Raw genomic sequence first — 18,910 nt, forward strand, 5'->3', positions numbered from 1 at the left:
GCCTTTTCTTCCTGCCTCTTGGGCTGGGTTTTCCTACAGACCCCCCATGCCTCAGATCCGAGCCCTTCTCTTTGTTCCAGGTTCCTGTGATACTTAGATTGACCCTTCATCATGGTATCTGACCCTTAGTATCACAATTACCCAATTGCTTATCTGTTTGCCTCAGGGACTGTACAAAATCTAAGAGGGCAATGGTGTGTCTCATGCTCACCTATGTATCTCCAGCTCTTTCGTACGTGGTGAAATGCACCAATCCTCCGAGACTCCTCTTCCCACATGGAAAACGTCCCATATCTCTCCATTCCTTGCTCAAATGCCCTTCAGCTCTTCAGAAGGACCCCCTCCTAGACCATACTCAAGACCTTTCAACTTGGGTGGGCCTGTCTGGATGAGGGCCAGTGTGGGAGAACCACCTTCCATTACTGTGTAATCATGTACTGGTTGGTCACCACAGTCCACCAGCCCCCAGGGGACAGGGCTCATGCCTGTAGCCAGAGACCAGAACCCAGTGGGAGGCCTGGGGTGGGGCAGAGCTGGGAAGGGGAACCGGAGATGAGCCTATGGATGACCACCAAGTGGTTCCCAGGGTGGGAAACAAGATGGCGCCTGCCACCAGGGCTGGGAACAAGGGAAGCCAGGCGAGATGCCCATAGCCTTGTCCCAGGCCTTTGGGGCGACGTGTTGTCACCAAAGGAATGGAAACCTGTACTTTGGGAACTTGGCAGCCAGGGCTGGGTTTTTCATGTTTTCTGTAATTATTTCCCTTTTGTTCTCCCTTAGTATTTAGTAAAGCCCTTTGTGAAAATGCCAGCTGGTCTCAGCTGTGCTAAGAGGGATGACAAAGGGGGACTCTGTGCATGCTTGGCCTGTGCCTTAATGGAGGGCCTTGCTTCGCGGTGGCAGCAAAGTCAAGGACCACCAAGGGCACGGGGAGGCTCTGGGGGCCAGCACCTCATGTCCAGACAGGATCCCTGACACTAGTCTCCTTCCAGACTCTTCCGGGCTCCTGCCTTGACCGTCTGGGCTTTACTGAAAGCTGGGGATTCGGAGGGCCGGCCTGTCCGGGCTGCTCTGAGGGACGGCGTCCGGATCCCAGTGGTGCGGAAAACTCTGGTGGAATCCAGAGGCCGGCACCTGCCGCGCTCTGTCCCCTCCTCCCCAGCCGGGCTGCCTGGAAAGCCACTGTTGAGGAATAGCTCGTGGGAAAACTTCTCCTCCTGCTGTCACTCCCCGGGACCCTTTGTGTGCCTCGGTCCCCTCCTCTCTGTGGCTCACTAGGGATGGACATAGCCAGGCCCTTCCCACCTGCCTGGGACCCACCACGTCCGTATTTCTTGTGACAGTGCCCTCCTCCCCTTCTAAGCTTTCTCCCATCCTCGCCTCTCAGCTGCTCTGGGGAGAGGGGCCAGAGAGCTTCCTCCTCAGGAACAATCCCCCCTTTCTCTGAGGTGAAAGCGATACACAAGGCAGGGGAGCTATTTGTAACTAATCGGCTGTGATGTGGAACGGGGCCTTGGAGAACCTGAGAGCCCACAAGAGCTCGGGGCCATCGCCTCTGGACGACAGCTGGATGGCTCTGCCCCTTGGTCTCGGGATGGGGACAGCAGGTCGCCCCTTCCTCCTCCCCCCACTCCCCTGGAAGGTCTGAGGGATGCAGGGCAGGTGGTAGCTCTATTCCTGCTGAGCTCTTTAAATACTCAACACGTGGAGACCTCCCATCCTCCTCAGGGGAAGTATTATTGTCACCATGCTTTAGGCCAGAAAATGGAGGTGAGGTCACTCATGGAAGGTCCCACAGCCTGCAAACAGCAGAAGTGAGAGGGAAGGACGAGGACCAGCTGAGGCTGAGCCAGGAGACTTCATCCAGCGGGAACAACAGCCTGCTTCTCACCAGCTATGAGACCTGGGCCAGTCCTTTCAGCTTGCTTTTTTTTTTTTTTTTTTGAGACAGGGTCTCACTAAATTGGGTGGCTTCAGCCTTGTGATCCTCCTGCCTCAGCCTCCCAAGCAGCTGGGATCGCGGGTGTGTGCCACCAAGCCTGGCTTTCTTTCCTTTTCTTTTTTTTCTCCCCCATCTCAGAAGCTGGCCGAGTGGCTTAATAAAAAAGCAGAAGTTGATCACATAGTACTTTGTAAGTGCTTAATAATGTAAGTGCTTAGCTATTGTGACTATTTCCTGGAGGAGGAGGGAGGAGGTTAAGAGGGAAGAGGGCCAGGTTGTCTCCACCAACTTTCAGGGAGACCTCCCCAAGTCTCCAGCCAGGGAAGCTGTCCCCAAAGAATCAAGGCTTCTGGGTTATTCCTGCACCCTGCAAAGGGTGGAGCCAACCTTAAAGGAGACCCCTTTCTCCATAGAGCAAGGATTTGGGAAGAAGATGGGAGAGAAGAGGGTACCTGTGTTCACTGGGCCCCTTCTCTGTGCCAGACGCATGAGACAGAGATGGCCCTGGTTCATAGACAGCCACAGTCAATGAAGACTTCAATTTCAAGAAGCACTGTCAAGGGGCAAAGTGGAATGGGAGCAGACAGAGTGGGAAGACAATGCTGGGGTCTGAGTGTGCACACACACATGTGTGTATGTGGCTGTGTATGTGTAGAGAGGGGGGATCAAAATAAATATCAGATCTCCCCAGCCTGGGAATCTGACCATCTCATCCACCTAAGCCCAGCTGGATGGTTCTGTGAAGGGGGAAAAGGAAGCTGGGCCCTAGAACCAGGACCGGGGACTTCTTAGGGAAGGAGGTCTCAATGCTCCAGCCATGTCTTCAGGTGGCAATATGATAAAAGTCTCCTGGAGGGGTTCCTCCAAAGGGAAGAAGTCGTGCCTATTCTCTGGGTGGTGATCAAAGGACACCCCTGGGCGGTGTGCAGAGGGCCGTGGGCACTAGTCCTCAGCGTGGAGGAAGCAGCACAGCATCGCCCTTAGGACTCTGTCAAAGGCTGCATAGTCTGGGGAGGCAGCCAGTCTGGCCCCTGAGGCTGTCGCTCAGCATCCCAGATTTGCAGTGGGTGCAGCGGCCTGGAATCTGCACTTGGCAGGATAGGCAGTACTCCCCTTGACCCTCAGAGCCCTGGGCATGGCGAGGGGCTTCTGCTCTTCTCAGGAGTGACGTTGTTTCTGTACAGGATCTGGAGGTCCGGGAAGACCGCGTTGACTAACCGTCTCACAGACGGAGCCGTGTGGCTCTGGGGGAGGACCCTGTGAGGGCCTGTATCTGTTCCACTTTAATGTCATCACTTGGGGTGTTATCTCTGGCCTGCTCTGCTCTGTATTTCAGGGAGAGGGAGACTGGGTGGGCTGTGCGGCAGGACCTGCAGGCCTCCCTGGTGAATTCTGAGTTGGCTCTTGACACAGAGAGTGGAGGCTCCTGGTGGGCTGGCCTGAGCCAACGATGGGGAAGAGACGGAGCTTGGGACACCAAGACAGTGATAGCCCTCAAGGGCTTCGGGTCCAGAGGGAATGGCCTAATGCCTAAACAATAAGCAGGGTCCAGGGCCTCTGGTGAGGGTTCATGGTTACAGCGGGTGAGTCTTCCAAGTGCCCTGTTTGTTAATCACCTTCACAATGTGAAAGGTGGAAGGTTCTGGAGAAGAGGTTCACAGAAGAGGGTAAGAAGCGGGTCAAGAGAGACCTCCCACGGAGAAAGCAATGCTTATGCAGAGTTTGACAAGGTGAACTGAAGTCTCTCTGGAACAGAAGGACAGAAACAGGGCTGTCGTCAAGGAGAGTGGCTTGACAAGGCATGGATTATCCAAGGGCTGCCAAGAGCTCAGTTGGGCTAGCCTGGGCGCAGGGCAGATGCGGGGCTAGGTCTGGAGGAGAGGCTGGAGGGGATGGTTGGGTCAGACTGTGAAGAGCCTCACCATCAGGGTGAGCATTCATAGCTTCTTTCGAAGGCTCCAGGGAGCCATTGCAGGTTCTTGAGCAGGGGAGTGGATGGCCAATGATATATTTTGGAGAAACAAGTTAGGAAGGGTGGAGGGTTTGGCCTAGAAGTAGGAAGACCCTCTCTGTGGTGATGGTAGAACTAAGAGTGGCTGTGGAAGAGATGAGTCCCAATGTCACCCTGATTAAAGAGTTCATTAGTTCATTGCTCAGCCCTGTTTGGAGTTATCTGTGGCTTTGTAACTAAGTTCTGGCCAATTCCTGTTTCTTAGGGTTATGGACATAAGTGGAAGTGTTGGGTCTGATCTCTGGAAAGTATCCTTAAAGGAGAGAATATGTCTTAATGTCTTACTTCTTCTCTACCTGCCAAGCTTTGCCTGAAATGAAAACATGGTGGTAGGAGCTTTGCTGTCACCTTCGAGTGTCACCTTCGAGCTGAAAGGAATTGAGTTCCTGAAGATTCGGTGAAGTTGCCACACCAGCCCTGGCCTTCTTATGTTCAGAAGTAGTTTATGTGAAAGGGAAATAAACGTCTATGTTGTTGAAGCCACTGTTATTTCGGAGTTTGCAGTTGAGGCAGGCTGTTCCACATCTTTGTGTTCCAGAGGTGAGAAAATGAGCTCCCCAGTTCCATAGAAAAAACGCTGCATTCTTCACCAGCTTAGCCCGGGGAGTGAGTCACGTCACTGTTTCCTGGGACGTATTAGGGCTCTCCACTCCCCTCTCAGTTTAAAGCCGGAATGGGGAGGCCACTGTTAAGGATGCAGATGTCATGGCAAAGCTGAGCTGGACCATCCTCCCCAGATGCATCCCTCCCTTTCCAGTTCTCATCTTCTCCCAGAGAGCACAGGAAGGAAACCGTGTTGGGGGCAAGAGGTGCAGAGGGGAGCCAGATTAGTTCCTCTCATGGTTGGATTCCCAGGGGTGGAGGAGCCAGAAAGTCTAGCAGAGACTTCAGCAGCCAGACAGCGGACCTCCGGCTGGCCCCTCGGGTCCCAGGCTCTACTAGGAGTCGAGGAACACTTGGCTGCCTGGCTGGAGATCCTCCTGTGCCTCCAGTTCCCCTCATCTTGGAGAGTAGGGGCCTCAATCTGCAGCCCAAGAGACCCTAACAAGCAGGATGGGAGCCTTCTTTGGGTCCCACTGATGTAGGTGGAGGGTCTGGGGCAGGAGTGGAGGTGGGGCTGGGTCCGGAAGTGGACATCTGTGATTTTACTCTAATTCCTCAGTGCTAGGTCAGGAAAAGTTTGGGGAGCCCAGTTCTCCCAAATGATGAGTCGAATGCTCCAGATGACATCATGGACCTGAATCACTTCCGGAGTTTTCTTCCAGGAACCTGCAGAATCCTCAGACATCCACGTTCTCTGAGCACTGCGGGTCAGGTCCCATGTGTGCCTGTGTGATCTCATTCCCTGCTCCCAACAGGCCCGAGAGATCGACATCTACCCCACTTTAGCAAAGAAGTTGATGTGGCACAGACAAGTTAAGTAACCTGCCTCAGGTCACCTGGAATTTAAACACTAATCATGTGACTCCAAAGCACAAGGAATTTTGTAAAAAGGAATCCCTGGAGACGTGGGTGACTAGGAAGGGCTATGCCTGAGGTCACAGGCCGCAACTTCCAGGTGGGCCCAGATAGAAATCAGACCGCAGAGAAAGGGCCCAGCCCTCGGCAACCACCCTTTCACCCACCCGCTCTTGGCCACTTTCACCTACTCTCTCTTTACTTCCAGCCGTGTGCTTACTCAAAACCAGGAGATTTTGAGTGACGCTAGATTTGTGATTGAACCAATAATATCAATGATCCCTTATAGTGATATACGGATTTCAAGCCCCTTTCACATACTGTGTGTGCTGAAGACAGTGCTCTGAGGCAAGTGAATGAGAAAATGGAGGCTCTGAGAGACTAAGTGACCTGCCCAGAGCCACACAGCCAGTTGGAGGTGGGGAGTCAGGGCCAGAACTCAGCCTTCTTGCTCCCTGCCAGAGCTCTGCCACTTATGCAGCCGGGAACCCGGCCTCAGACCTCAGACCTCTTGGCACTTTTGGAATGATACCTAACCTATTTTAGGCCCTGCATTGGGTGTGGGGGAGATCCTGAGGCCCAAGACACACTCTCAACCCTTGAGAAGTTCCAAACCCAGGAAGAAAAGCTAAGCCATCACCCTAAGATACCGAGCCAGTGAACAGTGATGGAGGGGGCTCTCAGAAGGGTCTGGAGGTACCGCCCCTCCCAGGGGTGTCTGCATCTCTCCAGAGACTTAAGATGTTCAGTAAACACGTGCCACATCCAAAAACCACCTACTCTATATTTGTTTGTTAAATTTAAGCTGTTTTTTTAAACTTAAAAATATTTTTAAAGGAAACTTTATATCACTACCTTAAATAGAAAGGTAATTCATACAAATAAATGGAATTATAGTTGAATGCTGCCAGTGAGGACTTTGGGCCTGAGGTCTGCTCTCTTTTTGTTAAAAAGCAAACTTAGCAAGTGCTTGTGAGGCATTAGAGCCAGGCTGGCCCCTCTCTGAGGCTTTCTCCTCCACTCTTTGGAAAGTTGAAGAGAGGATTGAGAAGGCACAGTTTTCACACTCCATGGTCCAGTGCCATTAAAGTCTGTATCTGAGTTCGAGTAAAATTATCTCCAACGCTCCTGTGTTAGTTTGCTTTCTGTTGACATCCTGGAGTACCTGAAACCTGGTGATGTATAAAGGAGAGAAACGCATTTGGGCTCACGGTTCTGGATGCCAGGAACTTGAGGAGCATGGCCTGGGCTTCTGCTCGGCTTCTGGTAAGGGCCTTTTGCTGGTGGGAAAGCAGAGGCGCAAGCAAAAACATGAGGGGTGCCTCACTCCCTAACAACCACCTCTCCCAGTCACTGATCCAGCCCCCAGAGAGCAAGAATTCACTCACTCCCCTGAGAACCAACTCACGGGAATGTCATTCATGCCTTTCCTGGACTCCCAGGTCCTGAACACCTCATAAAGGGCCCACTCAACACAGTTACACCAGGGACCACTCCATAGCAACACCCCAAAACATCTCATGGATTAACCAGTGCATTGAAAAATGAACATTCCAAGTTACTAGTGAAAATTCTACAGCTTTACTGTGCAAAGTATGGTCCAGGGACCAGAGCACAGGCATCACCTGGGAGACCATTAGAAATGCAGACTTTTAGGTTCCATCCCACACCTGGTGAATCAGCACCCGCATTTTAGCAAGACCCCTGGGGAATTCTTGTGCATGTTCAAGGTTGAGAGCGCCACTGTTTTGGCATCGTATTTAATACTTACACATCTAGGACATATTTACCACTATGTGGCTAAATTTTTCTTTTCAAACCCAGCCATAATCGGGCATATGTGTTATATCCAATGTTATCTCCATTACAAACAATGCAGGGATGAGCATCTTTATACATATTTGTTGCTCATGTCCCTTCAATTCTTAGAAATAGAATTTCTGGGTTCAAAGGGTTTTGATGTACATTGTCAAACTGCCCTGCAAAAAAAGTTTGCTCCAGTTTGTAACCTTCCTGAAATGTCTGAAAATGAGAGGGCGGGGGGTGTGGCTCAGTGGTAGAGTGCTTGCTGGTATGCAGGAGGCCCTGGGTGCCATCCCCAGCAATGCAAAAACAAAAACAGTGATGCTATCCCAGGACCCCAGCAGTCCCCTGTAGACATCTTTACCCATCCGAGCTGTGAGAGTCGTCTCTGGACACACTTCCTGGAGTCAACCAGTTGAGAATGTCTCCAACTATCGGCCACTGGCTGTGTATCTGCTGGAGTCTTGGGTACGCCAAGCCCACCAAGACAGTGAGACACGTTGCCAGGGAGGGCTGCAGGGAGGGTGGCCTGAGCCCAGCCCTGGTACAGAGTCCTGCACAAGATGGATGCTCACCCTGATGCCTGGCTGAGGCCCAGTGAGCTTGGGCCAAGACTCAGACTGAGTCCAGACCCCAGAACCAGTGCCCAGCCAAGGCCCCGCCTCCTGGCCTGGTGGGCCTGGGTGCCGGCTGCCACCCAGGATGGTGCTTGCAGGCTGGGCAGGGCACCCCGTGGTCCCCCAGGGCAGCAGGCAGGCCGGCCAGGTGTGCTGTGGGGAGCTGGCAGCAAGGACAATTCAGGGAAGTGACCCTGCCCGGTCTCTGAGCTCCCGCCCCAGCGAGCATTGTGAGCCATCCATCCACTGGCCATAGTCGCAAAAGCTGCTGACGATGGTAGCAGGAAGTGGGGTGCTTACTCAGCCCCCCGAATGCACGTGGCTGTGTTTGCTGCTTCCCTCTGCGTGGCCTTCCTCCCAGGCACGGCCTGCCCAGCCAGCAGCTGGGGAAACAACGTGGGGAGGAAACAGGAGGGACCACCCCCTGCCTCCCCTGCAAGGCTGCACCTGCACCCGCCGGCCTTGCCACCTGTTGCCTGACTGGGCACGAGGCCGGCCCTGATGCCTCGGCTACAGAACAAGGAGTAGGGCTGGGCGTGGGGCGGGCAGACAGGCTTGGAGCAGGACCCTGCTCTGACATCTCCCAAGTGTCCCACCTTGGGAGCTTCATTCCACACAATCCCTGGCCAATCGTACTCATATATTGTTATATCCCTGTGACAAGCAAGGACATCAAAGCTCAGAAAATAAGAGGATAATGGCCAACCTAGAGTTGGCAACCTAGAGATACCCGGACCTCTGGTTGAATACCTCCCACGTGCTGATTGATCTAAGTCTCGCGAGAAGTACAATAGTAGCTCCATTTTCCATAAGAAGAAAGTGAGGCCCAGAGAAGTGAAGGCACTTGCTCTAGATCCCACAGCCCATGAGGGGCAATCTCAGGGCACAAAAAGACTCTTTTGTGCTCTTCCAAAGCTCGTACCCTTAACTCTCCCCATCTCTATCAGGTGACCCTTCCTGAGCATCAGGGGAAAGGACCTACTGTCCTCATTAGATTTTCTCAGTCCTGGCCCCCACAGGAGTACCCAAGTTGCCCCTTGCCTGTGCTGCTCAGCAGGAGCCCTTGACCCTGGGCCTCTGTCTTACATCCTCTACTGCCCCCTTCCCTCTGACCAGGTATCCTTGGGGACAGTCTCTCAGATGGACATCTCCATCCAGCTCTCGGCCACTCTGACTCTGGGTTTCACCCGCCCTTGTTTCTGGGATGTAAAAGGGGCCAAAGAGGACATTTGCATGGAATGTGGCAAGCATCCTGCCACATTGGTGCCTCTCATTGTGGCACCCAGTTGCCATGGGCAACTAAAAAGTGTCTTTCAACTGGGAGCTGAGTGGGTGGAGGATAAAGTTGAGATGGAGGGAGGAGACTGCCCAGGGCTGGGGGCAGAGGGGTTGGTGTCTGGAGGACGATAGGGGCCTGCTCCCCAGAACTAGGGAGGATGGAGCAGTCCTGGTCCCCACCACCTCAGCTTCGTCCCTCCTTCCACTACCTAGTGGTAGCCTTGGGTTGGCCCTTGGGTTGCAGCAGCTGCTGCTGCTGATACAGCTGCTGGCTGAAGAGGGTGAGAGGGCAGGAGGACGGAAGGAGCTGCTCTCAGAATGAGGGTCTCTATAGTTCAAGTCTGCAAGGCAGGGCTCCTGGTTCCCAACCAGATTCCTTCCCTTCTGAATAAGTGGGGCTCCGGCCAGGCCTGCAGGCCTCTTGCAATCAGGGTGGGGTCCAATCCCCAGCTGTCATAGTAACCAGCATCTCTTTAGGACTGCCCAGAAAGGCCTGGAGCCCATGACCCAGGGAGCCAGGGGCCCAGAAACGTGTGGCAATGGGCAAGCCCATGGGTGTGCCAGGAGGAACCCTATGGGCCAGGCCCCAGAAAGGGGCCCATCTCTGGCCCGGCCGCCTCCTTCCAGTCCTTGCCTCTTCCCGGCAGTGTCTCCTGGGTCTGGAGACACTAACTAAGTTGGGCTTCGGCCAAGCTGGCTGGCCTCCAGGTGGATTTGGGACAGACAGCTGGGATGTGGTGTTTCCCGCTCTGAAGAGCAGGGGGCTGGAGCACTGGGTTACTCCACCTCAACAGGCTTACGGGGCCAGGGTGGCTGGAATGTTCTTAATGGAGGGTTCCCAGGGATGGGGCGGGTCAAAGGATCAGGGCCAGGTGAACATATTTCCACCTGTTCTCTACCCCAGTGAGGGAACAAATGTCTGGGGCCACCGGGACCTGAGTGGGTCCCTCTGGCAGACCAACCAGCAGCACTTGGAAGCCCCCTGTGTCTTCCTGGATGGGTCCTGTTCTCCTTGGGGTCAGGCCAGCAGGACCGAGGATATCATCAGGCACCATTCATGGCTTCTTTTTTGCATCTCCCAGGGGACTTTGTCATAGCTACTTGGACTCCTCGATTCTGACGCAGACGCTGTCTGTGTTCAGCTCCCCAGGGCAACCTGTGCTTGGCTCTGTGGGGTACACGGATGAGTAACACACCCCACCCTCACCCCCACTCCGCAGCTGCCAGGTTCAGCTGGGGTCACTCTTCCTGTCCTTCCTTGTCGGGACACCTATGCTGTATCTTCTTAAGCCCATAGTAAACGTGAAGCTCTCCTGATCCTCTTTGTTCCCTCTCTGGGCTCCCTTAGCCAACGTTTGGCTTCCCAAAGGACACTCTCCTACACCTAAATCTCCCATGGCTCCTGCTGCAAAAAGACCCTTTTGTGCCCTTTGGCTTCCACACCCTGGCTGTGCCAGAGAACCCTCCCTTGTAATATGTCTTCCACCAAACTTGGCCTCCCATCTCGATTTCCTATGAGGACAGTCCTGCCCCCTGTAGTGACCACAGGCTTGCCTATTGAAACTCTCCCCTTTGCAAGGGCTGGGGTCTCCTTGGCCCCGGGAGGCTAATGGTTTCCAAAAGGCATGGGAGAGACCTCCCTTGGGGGCAGGGGATCTTCCACCAACTAGGATCTCTATAGTCAGTGGCTTTGGATGAGCTCCTTCTGTATACTCCATACATGAGAATGGAGTAGTAGCTAACAGCCTTCCATGAATGTCCCCGTGAGTGTCCGTGGAATGTGTCACAGTGTATGGATGAAAATGTATTTTTTTGTGTGTGTGTGGATACTGGGGATTGAATTCGGGCACCCAACCACTGAGCCAATCCCTAACCCTTTTTTTGTAATTTTTTCTAGAGACAGGGTCTGACTGAGTTGCTTAGCACCTTGTTTTTGCTGAGGCTGGCTTTGAACTTGCCATCCTCCTGCCTCAGCCTCCTGAGCCACTGGGATTACAAGCATGAGCCACTGCATCTGACCGAACATGTATACGTTCACATGAAGATATGAGTGAGCATGTGCCTGGGGATGGGACCTCTGCCTATGTTTGGAGGTACCTGTGCCCGTGCTCATGTTCCTGTGAACATGTATGTGCAGCTGAGCCTGTGTACACATGCCAAGGTATGTGCATGGGTACCCGTGCCTTGAGGGGGCACGCTTGAGTGTGAAGATGGATCTCTATGTGCATGGTGGGGTATGCACATGGGTATGCTTCATTCTGCCTAGCCCAGAGGCACCAGAGAAGGCCAAGGCCAGTCAGTCTGCCTCCCACACCCCCATCCGACCTCCAGGGCAGTGAGGGGAGGCTGCACACCACATCCTGACCTTTGACAGAGACAAATGAAGCATTCCTGAGAGGTTGCTAGGCTGTAGCATTGAGCAGCTGTGAGTGGCAGGGGTCTGGCCTCAGGAAGGCCTGGCCCTTGGCCTCTAGCCCTTAGTATCCCTTGTCCCCTACTGGATGAGAAACCAGGACTAGGAGGCAGTAAGATGAATCCAGCAAGAGATGACATCACTGCCCTCATCTCCAGGCAAGAGGATGCCTTCCTGGGTCCATGAGGAGCTGCAGATGTTGTGCCAGTCAGTGGAGACAGTGACAGGTCAAAGTACCCAGGAAATGCCAAACCTATGTTGTCTGCTTGGGAGAGAGAACTTTGGAAGAACAAAACAACAGTTTAATGCTGAGCCACTGGGATTACAAGCATGTGCCACCGCATCTGGCCGAACATGTATACGTTCAAATGAAGGTATGAGTGAGCACGTGCCTGGGGATGGGACCATTTGTGCAGGAAACTCTGGTTTAAGGTTTAGCAAGGAAAGCTGGTGGTGGCGGCACATGTCTGTAATCCCAGTGACTCAGGAGGCTGAGGCAGGAGGATGCAAAGTTTGAGACCAGCCTCAGCAACTTAGAGAGACCCTGTCTCAAAATAAAGAATATAAAGGACTGGGGATGTAGCTCAGTGATAGAACAGCCAAGGATTAGTCCCCAGTACTACAAAATGAATGAATGAATAAAGTATAGCAAGCAAGGTTGAAGTTAGACCTAAGGAAGACATCCTTCACTGACAAAGTCCACAAGTTCTGGGTCTGCAAAGATCCAAATGACAGGGTTTATATCCACCCAGAGGGCCCGTAGAGGTTGTTGGAGGTCAGAGATGAGCCTTGATGACCTTAAGAAGTGCCCCTCGTGGCATGACTGGCTCTGTCCCTGGGCCTTGCAGCTCTAAAAAGGGCCTGGAGCATCTGGGGAGGTCTCCGGCTCCTTCCTCGGCTCCTCCCTTCCAACCTTCTTAGCCTCCATTTCCTCTCACCTCTAAGTGACTGGCCCAGCCATGTCCTCCAAGGGGCTTCCTCCCTCCCTCCCTGCTGCTCCAGAGTTGGAGAAAAAAAGCCACAAATTCTCCCAGGAGACCACCCCCAAAGGCCCAGCCCAGCCCCGCCTGGTCCCTGGAGTGCAGCCTGGGCCTCCCACCCACCAGAGGTGCTCAGAGCCCGGGGCAGGCGGGGCATCTCAGTGGACAATCATTCCTCAACCAGGGTGGTCCTCAGGGGACAGGGCCACCTGAGGGGGCAGGATCAGAGGGACCTTGGGGACCATACAACCTCGTGCTGGGGCTCCCCTTCTCTTCAGGCCTTTGGAGTCTCTGCCTTGGCTTTTCTTGGCCTGTGGGAGAGGACATGCGGAGGTGTTGGGGAAGATGGGGCACCTCGTGCTCCCTTTCGCCTCCTCCTGGATCCCCTGTGCCTTCCCTGGGAGGTCTGACCCAGCCAGTCCAGGGACGAGGGGAGGAGGTCATTAATCACCGTGATTTATTATTTCTTATGTAACGGTGTTATGAAACGCGCAATCTTGTACCAGGCACAACTGGGAATGTGGGAAAGATGGTCCCTACCAGTAAAAGCTTCCCATGGGATGAACAGGTAGACCCGGGACCCATCAGGTGACCAGCCAGAAAAGCGAGGTTCAGATCAGGCTGGGCTCTGGTGCTGCTGTGTGTGACCAGAAAAAAGAAAAAAAAAAAAAAAAAGAGGACAGTGGGCTGTGGGCTGTGGCTCAGCCTCTCTGGTGGGAAGGAGCTGGGTTTGGGGCCCTCTGCTGCCCCACGCCAGGCCCAGACCAGCTCTGGCTCCAGGGTGGCCTGGGTCACAGCTGGAGTTGTCACAATATTGACCCAGGAGGAGATAACATCCAAAGGGCTTGGAGTCCCAGTCGGACAAGGAGGGGGATGTCGCCGGAAAAGATCCCTGGCCCCCAAGGGGATCAAACTAAATGGGGCTTTAATAGGTCTCTTCCAGCTCAGATTTCATGGATAATTGGAAGCAGGTCCGGGCTGAGCAGAGTGGGAGGCCCTACTGGGAACTGAGGCACACTAGGGATGGTGCCTCCTTGCCCCCCACACGTCCACCCATGGCCCACAGCCACAGCCACGAGTTTCACCTTTACTCTGCTCCGGAAGGGTTGTTGGTGGAATCCCTTCAGGGAAAGAAGGTGGACAGGTGGAGAGAAGTCCTGAGCCAGAGTCAGGCTGCTGGGAAAGGGAGGCACGTCCTCCCGCCAGGAGAGAACAGAGTGATCCACCCACCGTCCGCCCATCCGCTTACCCTCCAGCCAACAGATGTGCATTAACAATTAGGATGGCGATAACCCTGATAAAGTTCTTATTTTATTTTATTTTTTTATTGCAGAAGAGGTATGTAAGCTGGGCATAGTTGTGCACGCCTGTACTCCCAGCGGCTAGGAAGGCTGAGGCATGAAGATTGAAAGTTCGAAGCCAGCCTCAGCAACTTAGCAAGGGTCTAAGCAACTCCGCAAGACCCTATCTCTAACTGAAATATAAAAAGGGGGTGGGGATATGGCTCAATGGTTAAGCATCCCTGGATTCAATCCCCAGAACTCCCCCAAACAACAACAAACCTCACCCCACCCCCCTAAAAAAAAACCGAAAGAGGTATGCACTTGTTGAAACAAAATTCAATTACATCAAGGTATATGAAGCGAAAAGTGAAAATCCTCCCCCTCCACATCCATTACTCGTCCCTCTGTCAGTCACCACCCCATTACTCCAGCGATGACCTCTGTCTCCAATTTATTGGACATCCTTCCACAGTATCTGCTGTTTCACTCAACAATGCATCATTAACATCATTAAGTACAGTGTGTATAGTCCTCATCCCCATTTTAAAGACGAGAAAACTGAGGTTCTGAAGGTTTTGGTGGTTATCCCAGGCTGCACGGGCAGGCCTTGTTCTCACCCTGCCACAGCCTCCAGTGCCTTCCTTAGGGAAGATGGATGCAATGGGGCAGAGCAGCTGGAACCCCCAGAGGGAGGGCTGGGATGGGAGGTAGGGGAGGGCAGGGGGCTGGAAGAAAAGGTCGAGCAGTGAGCCAGGGAGGGGTGCAAGGTCTGCTTGTGAGGCTGGGTGCTCCTCTCCAGTGTCGCTTAGGAGCTGGCTGTGCCAAGCATAGGGCTTGGGGCCCTGCAGGCCTAGGCAGGGCAGGAATGGGCAGCTGGCAGTAGAGGGGGTTTCAAGCCAAAGCTGGCAAGAGGACAGGAAGGGCTGCCTTTCAGCTCTGGAGTGCCCGGGACATCCACATTCCTCCCCTGGCTGCCCACTCCCCTGTCCTGCAGACGAATACCACGGATGATAATAAAAACATTCTCATTAGATAAGACAGTGAATCTTCTACTGGAGGAACGGTTCCCTGTTGGGGTCTGCTGTAGCCCCTGCTAATGGTGACAAGACAGGCCTGTGCTCTCCTGTGGGGGCTCCTGTCCTACACCCCCTGCCCTCTCTGGCCACCTGGCCTCAGCATATCCAGCAGTGGAGGGGGACACCCTCATCCCAGTCAAGGCCCAGAGCAGCCAGAAACCAGCTCCTATAAACCGAAAGACTTGGGGTGTCCCCTCAGGAAAGGAATTGAGGGGACAGGTAAGTGGGAGGCCCACTCAGCCTGTGCCTCAGCCTGAAATGTAAACAAGGCGGACTCCTCTAAGGTCGTGACCCAGGGGCCTTCTTCACACCAAATCTCTGGCCTTCCTCCTCCCTGCCCGGGACCTCCAAGGGAGGAAGCCCACGAAGCTGAGAGAACCTAGACGATTCGCAGGGAAGAAAACACCCAGTGTTCCCACCCACCTGGGCCCACGCATGCACATATGCACTCAGCACATACACTCTGGTACGGAAGGGAGAAGCCAGAGAAGTACCACTGCCCAGTAGATGGCGGAAAGGTTGCCTCCCTTAGAGGTGGGCTCGTGGACTGGGTAGTCTTTGGAGCACTCTCTATTCCTGAGATTGCCTGAAAAAACACTCCCCCAGGTACCACCCAGAGCTTGGAGGGCATCACCGAGATTCTCCCACAAGGTCCTTAGGCCAACTGGGGAAAAAGACGCCGATTCACTCAGGTGGTCAGTGTCCTACCAAACCCTCTCTGAGCCAGGTGCACTGGGAGTGGAGTCCACTTTCAAGGCTTCACTAGTCCTGGGCACCCCTGGGGACATTGGAAAGAGATTTCCCTTGGAGGACGGTCACTGAGAGATCTGCAGAGTGGTTTTGGGCTCAGTTTGGGCCCCAGGAGGGTGGAGACCTGTACTCCCACCCCAGCTAGTACCCAGCTCACCCAGAGCCTGGGAAGGCTGATGTCTGGTCACAACCCACCCCTGCCCCACAGATCTGGCCCTGGCTGGGGCCCCGGGAAGGAAATCACTAAGGAGGATTGAGTGTCAATTCGCAAACTAATCGGATCAGCGCACACAGCGGTGGCGGGGCTGTTCCGTGGCCCCCTCCCCTGCCCTGAGGACCCCGGCGGCTGGCGGCTGTCGGCTGTCGGGCCGGCCCCTGCCTGGCTGCGAGGCCAATTACTGCAGCCTTAATCACACGCTGGCCACAGTGGCGCGGCGTTAACAACTGTCTGCCCATCAGTCTCCTTCCTGGGGCGTCGTGGAGGGGATGACCCCTCGCGGCTCTCCTCGAAGGAGCATGAAACTGGATCCCAGCAACAGCCCGGTGGCCGCCGTCCAGGGTAACGCCTGGCTCCCTCTTGCTGCCTGCGGATCTCCTGTGTTTGCTGCCTGGCTTCTCCTGCCATGAAGCTGAGCCCAAAAGGACAGGCTGGGGACTGCGCATCCCCTGGGCAGTAATGACATTCTTCCTTCCAGCAGGGGCTGCCAACGACTGAGCTTGGAAGGCGGGTGCTCGCTGCCAGCCAGAGCCAATGAGGTGCTGGCCACTGAGGTCGGCCTGGCATTTCCTGTGTTGGCTTTGGCTGGTGAGGCCAGGCCAGCGGGGTGCCCTCTTGACCTGAGCCCAGCCAAACAGGCACGTCCCAGATTCTCGAGCCCACTGACTTCTGGCCCATGCCCCATAGGGAATCCTGTTCCGGAAAAAAGGTCACCCTTCCCGCCTTGGTGCATACTGAGCAACCCACCCCTGCCTTGTAGGGTGCTCTGATGGCCCGAGGCCTGGCCAACCCCCAGCTGGACAGTCTTGGAGCCTGTTCCTCAGCCTCAGGAATGGAACCCATGGGATTTGCTGATCTCTGATCCACCCCAGGCTTTCTCGATATGGTGCGGCCCCTCTGTATATAGAATAATTTCCCCATCCAAGACCTGTCCTCTGACTGGACCCCAAGGAACCTTCAGCACCTGAGTTCCAGCTCCAATCCCTGACCTCAGAAGGACTGGCCTTACCTGCAGTCTTCAACATTGCTGGCTCGGCTTCCTTAGCTGTTTTCTTTGGCGCTGGGTCTCTGGGACACCAGATTGTCTAAAATAAGACGACTTCATGGTACTTATTTTCCCAAAGAGCAGAGTTTGTAATACAATCGGGCCCTTTGTGTTCGGTGTGGTCCCAGCCCCCCACCCCTGGGTTGCCACCATCCCTGCCCCAGCCAGATCCCTTTGGGGCATAAAGTACTCCTCATTCACCATAGTTGGAGGTCTCTGGCCCAGGATTGGGCAAAACTGGGAAGAAAGTCAGCCAAGTCCCACCCCCATAGACCATCACTAGTTCACAGTTCTCCCTTCCCGCTTCCTAGACTTGGGATGCCTGCAGAGCTCCTAGGAGAAGCAGAAAGATGCAGGAACAAGCTCTAGAGTCAAAGAGACCAGCTGTGCTGCACCCCAGCTCTGTGCCCTGACCAAGGTACCAAGTAACCAGAACTCAGTAGTCTTGTCAGCAAAATAGGTACTACAGAGGCCCCGAAGGTGTAAGTGTTGTGTAAGTAGCCAATGTGTGTAGCGTAGGTTAAGCCCTCAACAAATGAGCTGAGGAGGTAGCTCAGTGCTTGAGCACTTGCCTAGCCGAGGACAAAATCCCCAGCACGGGGGTGGGGGGGTGGGGGGATGGGGAGGGGTGAGACAATGAAGAGTGCTTAACCACTGAGCCCCAGCCCCAGCCCTTTTTATATTTTATTTAGAGACAGGGTTTCACTGAGTTGATTAGGGCTCACTAAATTGCTGAGGCTGGATTTGAACCCGCATTCCTCCTGCCTCAGACTCCTGAGCCACTAGGATTACAGGTGTGTGCCACCACATCTGGCATAAATAAATAAATAAATAAATAAATAAATAAATAAATAAATAAATACACTATTTCCACAGCTACCCCTGTGCATGGGGTTGGCTAAGCAGTGGCTAAGGTGTCTGCAGAGTGGTCCTGGGCCAAGCCTAGGGCACATCTAGGGTGGAGATATGCACTTTCACCTCACTGGTTGCTTCCTTGCCTCCAGGCTGACTGTACTGAGATCTCCCAGAGTAGCTTCCAGGCCCCATCTGGCTCTCTTCTGAGTCACTCTGCCCTAAAGACATCAAAACTTGTCTCCTGACCAGACTGGCCTGCCTCCTGGGACAGAGCAGCCTCAGGAAACACTGCTGTGTCCCAGGAGGCTGGGTTCCCTGAAGCTCTGCTTGTGGTGGTCTCCACCTTTCTCCAAGGAATGGTAAGGTGCAGCAGTTTCCCGGCTCCTGGTTACCAGACGCCCAGATGATGAAGTTTGCTGAGTATGGGGTGAAGGAAGGAAAAGGCTCTGGGTTCCACGATAGGAGCATGATTTGTCTGGAAAGTTTGGGTGATGTTGGTGAAGAGACTGAGGAACGTGAATCACTTTGATTGGTAATTCTGCTTCTGGTACTTTCTCTTGGGAAATAATTTGAAATAGCCACAGGAAGATCCATAAAACAGTCTAAAAAGATATGCTTCTCAGTGCCATTTATAACAACAACAATAACAAATCAAACAGAAAAAGAAAATACATTGTTATCCAATAGTAAGAGATTGGTCAAGTGTGTTACCTTATTTCCATCTACACAAGGAATTAAAGAACAAACACTTGCTGGGCGTGGTGGTGCACACCTGTAATCCTGTGGCTCGACAGACTGAGACAGGAGGATCCCAAGTCATAATCCAGCCTCAGCAATTTAGTGAGACCCTAAGCAACTAAGTGAGACTCTTTTTCTAAATAAAAGTATATAAAAGGGCTGGGTATTTGGCTCAGTGGTTGAACGCCCCTGGGTTCAATTTTGGTACCAAAAAAGAAAAAAGAGAAAACATTAAAAATTTTGTCTCGTGGGGTTGGGGCTGGGGCTTGGGCTCGGTAGTAGCACACTTGCCTGGCACGTATGAGGCACTGGGTTCGGTTCTCAGCACCGCATATAAATAAATAGATATAAAGGTCTACCAACAACTAAAAAATATTCTAAAAAATTATGTCTAGGGAAAAATTTTAATGACATGGTAACACCTGAGTAAAGTATAAAGGATCT

General features: G+C 53.6%; 1 long non-coding RNA gene across 1 annotated transcript; it reads left to right on the plus strand.

Annotated features, from left to right (window-relative positions):
- Positions 1 to 16,431: 16,431 nt before the first annotated feature.
- Positions 16,432 to 18,665, plus strand: LOC308648096. The gene is made up of 3 exons (XR_014021779.1): positions 16,432 to 16,714; positions 17,185 to 17,291; positions 17,878 to 18,665. It is a non-coding gene; the product is annotated as an uncharacterized lncRNA (long non-coding RNA).
- The last annotated feature ends 245 nt before the right edge of the window (positions 18,666 to 18,910 follow it).

Source organism: Spermophilus citellus, assembly GCF_964194105.1.
Source record: "Spermophilus citellus genome assembly, chromosome: 4".
Taxonomy (NCBI): Eukaryota; Metazoa; Chordata; class Mammalia; order Rodentia; family Sciuridae; genus Spermophilus; species Spermophilus citellus.